This window comes from Lacerta agilis, chromosome 14 (assembly GCF_009819535.1).
Source record: "Lacerta agilis isolate rLacAgi1 chromosome 14, rLacAgi1.pri, whole genome shotgun sequence".
Taxonomy (NCBI): domain Eukaryota; kingdom Metazoa; phylum Chordata; class Lepidosauria; order Squamata; family Lacertidae; genus Lacerta; species Lacerta agilis.
Window position 1 is genome coordinate 19,797,184 of NC_046325.1, and position 6,000 is coordinate 19,803,183.

A 6,000-nucleotide genomic window follows, 5' to 3' on the forward strand; every position below is an offset into this window, starting at 1 on the left:
GTTGACATGTGCATTTGAACATCCATATAAATAGTGCATCTTTAGCATCAGGAAACATTTTATCTCTCAACTGTACTACCTGAGTCAGCAATGATGGAACTGGAGACATATCAGAGTCAGTTCTGATCAATCCTAAATTACAGAGCAATTGGGATATACAGACTATTTCCATTCACATAAGGATCTCAATCTGCATCAGTAAACTCCCAATTTATTTGTAAAGCTAATCACAGCATTTTTAATTGACTGATGGGTATAGCATCTAATTCTCCCTCAGTTAAAACGAACTTAATTAGTTTTTGAACTTTATGGTTTTGCTTCAATGAAAATCAGGATCTGTTTTATAAAGTCATTCTCCAACCCATGCCTACAGATGAGCAGCTAATAACAGGGCCTGTGATTCAGCAGAGGATGCTGTCTATTTTCAAATCCATAGCCTCCCACAAAAATGTAGTGCTCCAATTCAGTTCTAATCTATGAAAATCCTGTTCCAGTTATAAGTTTCTTTGTTTTTCAGGTGTGAATGAACTGCTCTCAGTGAGCATAATACATGTAAAGGAAAGAAAGGGGGGGGAGAATAATTGATCAGATTATTCCCAGTTGAACTCATTTCTCTTTCTAAACAGCATAATACAAGCTGTGAGAATTAAAAACAAAATAGTATGACTGTATTCCATATCCCACTCAGTAGCAGGCATAGGTGTCCTACCTGTGGAATCTTATAAATATCCAAGATAGTTGCCACATGAAGGGAGATCTGGGCGTCGAGACCCCCAATAACAGCTGTTAGATTATTCTGAGTATCACATATATAGTTGGGGAGAAATCTCCCCAGTGTAGATAAAAGTAGCATTGTGGCGTGAAATGTCTTAATAGCATTGGCATAACTGTCATAGATGTGGAAGCCCAAGGTGATGTTTGGTAAGATGTGAGGGTTTTCATTGATCTCCTTGACTGCAAATGCCAAGGCCAGGATGTGCTGGTAACCCTTAGGCACCACGCTGGAACAACAATTGCATTCATGATAAGAAAATATTCAACAGTTCCAACAATATTTATTAATTAATGAAATTTATATCCTACTCTTCTTACCAATTGACCCCAGCAGAGGAAACACATAGGTAATAAAGCAATTAAAAAGATATAAATGCAATTCCAATAGATATGTAGGCCATCCAAAACATACCCACACAGAAGCTCCCACTGAGTTTGTTCAAGTTTTCTGCTTTGTACGTACATACAGAATTGTAAGACTGCAATATGATGCATGGTTACCTTGGAATAAGCTGCCCACCCCCCAAAAAACCACGTCCCCTGCAGTGGGGTTTTCTTTCTCTTCTGCTTTTTGCTTAATGAGCATGATACTCTGTATCTAATTACAGAATGCTGTACATTATGAGTGAGATTCCTTTTCAAAGCAACTTTGTCCAGATGAACAGAATAAAGGAACTATTTCAAGCACATAACTATGCATTTAATTCAGTACATTACTTACTACAGTACAGTGTTTATCACCAATCATTTTGAAAAGACCTTTAACTGAAACGAATAAGGAGAAAGGATTCAAAATAAGCAGGATAGCAACTGAGGATGGTGCCAGTAATAAGACACAAGAGTTCTACTTCATAGCTTAAGTAACATAAATACAATTATCAGGCAGCACAGCCTTCTGCTTGGCCCACAGAAGTGGATTATTACTGGGTAATGGGAGGAAATTGACTGACTAGATAGAAAGTAAGGTAGCTTTATAATTTTGCAGGGAAGCCTCATGTGTGAGGAGCAAAATAAAAAATGGTACAGCGATTGGAGCATTGGACTAGACGGGGAAGGGCCAGTTTCAAATCCTTCCTCAGACTTCAAACCATGGGGTGATCAGCCTCTCAAAGGCCATATTCAAAGCATACATTTATAGCACAAAGAATTATGGACGATGCTGTTTGTTAAGGTTAGTGTGAGCAATTTCACAGTCAATACCTCTTATAAGGCAATAATTAAACTTGTAACTCTTAGTGGAATGAGGTCTCCTATCTACTGTGAAAATGAGTGGTGCCAGAATAGAAACAGGAAAGGAGGCCCAAGATGAGTAAAAAAGAAAGAGGAATGTGGTGCAATAGAGAAAGTAGGGAGAAAGAACCAAAAGGAAGAGAAGAAAGATTGTGTGCTTAAACAAAAAAATCCATAAAGAAACACAAAAACCTCTTGCATTTCCCTGTGGAGATACCTCTGGTTCTGAACAGATATCCCTTTTAGCTAAATGGAAATATTAAACGTAAATAAATATAGACTCAAAACAAGTTCTTACACAAGCTCTTCAGGCAATGCAGATGGGGGTTCTTCAGTGAAAGTTGCTGAACTGAAAAGAAAGGCACCATGAGAAGGTATGCTACCAATAATGAAATCTCCAGGCTGATGATACATGTGAAGTGGGCGTTGTGGATACTGAACCCTGCATTTAACAGCATGAGACTCCCATGCCATGTGAGGAAACAAAGCCAGCAGCAAGACCACTAAAACTACCATCCTCAATGCCTGGGGCAAATCTTCAATCTAAATACAGATTCCTTTGCAGTTTGCTACAGTACAATCATTAGAGTCTCTGTGATGAGAGCTTCTTGCCTTAATGACAGCTCACTCTGTTCACAGCCTAGAGCTTCAGCATTAATTGTGCAAGAATCAGAGATCACAACAGATGGTTGTTCTTGGTTCACTGTCTCTAAATGGTGGGGGACATATTTGTAAAATTCTTCAATGCCTTTGCTTTTTGTTTTGCTCATGGCAACTGAAATTCCACAGTGGGCTGGATGAGCATGAAAATTAGTACCTTTCAGAATTTATAAATCAGGAAATCACCTGTTCAGATCTGGGGATTTTCCCTGGGAATTACTATAGGAAACATGTTTGTCACATAAGAGTGGAAATCTTGCTTCTCTACACAGTTAAATGGATAGGGACAATTGTAATTGGGATGACCGACAGGATGAAACATAATGAATGTTTTGCATGATCTTAGCCAAAAAGCTGTGAAGGAAACCCTGAATACTTGGCATTGACTGGTTGACACCAGGAATAATGTTGTTCCACAAGTAGAGCAAAAAACCAACATTTTTCATTATAACGTTGGTCTTCTTGATAAAATGCTATTCACAATATTAATGTATAGAAAGAAAAGTTGCCATAGTTGTCCTTCCATGCCAAAATAACTCAGAGTTTCTCAAGAGAACCTTTTTCTGCTGTCACAAATCCCATTGGAATGCAATTAAAACATGAGATTATTATTATTATTAGAAGTAGTTGGAGCAATGGTATTACATTCTATTCCTGCTGTCCACCTGACGGAAAGTTACCGAAATGAAATACAATGTTTAAAAAGACAAATAAAGCTTAACCTTACAGAGATATACATCTCATGTGATATACATCTCATGTGTCAAAAGCCTATATAATGAAGGTGCCAGGTGCATCCCTGTGGGAATGAAGTTCCCCAAGTTACTTGAAATCAATTGGAGGCAAGATGAACTATTCACTAAGATGGCTCCTTGAAGTGATATTTTCTCCCTGAATGGAATGCTGATATTTACATTGTGGTCTTGAAGCAGTTTCTAAGAACTCAAGACATGCTGCTGTGATGCATAGTGTAGAGTGGCTAAATTATCCCAATCTACATACAGCCATAGATGCCATGCCAAATGAAACTGGTAAAAGGCATTTGTATGCACCAGGGTTATTTGGCCTTCCCATGATTAAGACCTATCCAGGAGTATCCTTCTGTATGCAGGAACCAACTATGCAGAGAATATCTGTCTTCTGTAGATTCAAATTCCATTTATTTGCCCTCATGCAGTTCGCCACTGCCTCGCGACAGTGGCCCTGACAATACTGAGCTGGGTGACCCAATAAGGCAACTGTGTATGCTCCAGATGCAGCCCATTGATCAATGTATCAAAGCCTGTAAGGAGTTACATACAACCACTCCCTTATTTCTAAGTCCCATGAAAAATTCTGGTGGGGCTTCTTTAGTGAAGGTTGTTGGAATGGAGACGAAGACACATGAGAAGCAAGGTCACTAAAATAGATTAACTTCCTTCTCTGGAGCATTGTATTTTTTTAAAAAATGTGTTTATTTAAAGAAGAACATATGCTTCAATAACACACAAGAGGAAAGTAACAAAGAAAAACAATAGTACTGAAACACTTGCATTTTGGGGACATATTGGAGTTAATGGATGCTAAAATTACCTGGGTATGATATCATCACCCTAAAGATTATTTTAAAAATCGATAATTGATTCATTGTGAAATTTATATTCATAGGCATCTTGTTCAGCATTCTTTCTCATGTAAAGATGTCAATATGATAACAAATTATTAAGATATACCCGTTTAATTGCTTTGTTTATCATATTTTTAAAAATTGAGTTTTATCTGGCAGATAAAAGAAAAGAGTATGGACTGGGTAGGAATCAGTTGCATCCATATAGATTTGAAAATTGCAAGAGTAGCACTTCTTAGGAATGGGCTCCTCTGTGGTTTTGTTGGTTGGATTCATTATGAGCAAAGGAACATTTTCTTTCTTTCTTTCTTTCTTTCTTTCTTTCTTTCTTTCTTTCTTTCTTTCTTTCGTTATTCTTCCTCATTAGTTGCTCCTTGTTGTTCAGCTGAGGCCTGAACACAATAATATAACATTTGGGGGAAAAGATGCAACCCAGAAGTCCAGCACCAGAGGCTAAGATAGAGAAGATCTCCACAGCAACCATGTATTTCCCCTTGGTGCTCAGGTAGGATGGAATAAAGGATAGCCAAACACTGCAAAAGACCAACATACTGAAACTGATGAACTTGGCTTCATTGAAACTGTCAGGTAATTTCCTGGCAAGGAAAGCAACAATGAAACTAATAATTGCCAGGAAGCCCATATAGCTCAGCACAATGTAAAACATCACTACAGACCCCTCATTGCATTCTAGTATAATTTCTTTTGCCACTGAGTAACTGTCTGCATCTGGAAATGGGGGAGAGGTTGCTAGCCACACAGTACAGATCCCTGCCTGGACAAAGGAGCAGGAAAGGACAATGGTGTTGGCCAGTTCCTTCCCCACCCATCTCCTCATCCTGGATCCAGGTTTGGTGGCCATGAAAGCCAGAACCACAGTGATGGTTTTTGCCAATACACAAGAAACAGCCACTGAGAAGATGATGCCAAAAGCGGTTTGTCGGAGGAGACAGGTCACCTTCTCTGGTTGGCCAATGAAGAGCAATACACAAAGGAAGCAGAGCAGGAGAGAAATGAGGAGAGAGTATGTGAGGTTCCTGTTGTTTGCAATGACTATGGGAGTGTCATGGTTCTTCATAAATGTACCCAGCACCAGAGCTGTAATCAGAGAAAATGAAAGCGAAAAGCAGATTAAACTGATGCCCAAAGGTTCTTCATGAGACAAGAAGCTTATATCCTTGGGAATACATGCATCTTGGTTCTTGCTTGGATAGTCTTTGTCTGAGCATTTATCACAGTCACTCATATCTGGAAAAAAGAGAGATACAGTCCCCAGTTCATACACATTCCATCACAATATAACATACTTTCTTGTGCTCTCTGATCCTATGTGGTTGTGGTGGCCTAATTTGTGCATAGCTACATGGGGCTGAAGCAGAATCTTAAAAGAAACTGCCAATTACTTGTAGTTATATTGTTGTTGTTGTTGTTGTTGTTGTTGTTGTTGTTGTTGTTGTTTTGTCCTTTAGTCATGTCCGACTCTTTTTGACCCCATGGATATTAATATTATATTTTATTATTATATTTTAGCATTACCTGTCATTTTCAGAAGGTAAAATTAAACTTCAATGAAGTGTAGCCTTAGCAAGCTAAGTCAAATTAAAGTTATGCCATTAAAATGGATTTGGAACTCTCACACAAGAAAGTCCCACCATAAAAAGCACATACATTTTATAATAAGGAATGTGATTTGGAAGTACATTGGAACAATTAATATTATATTTACCTGA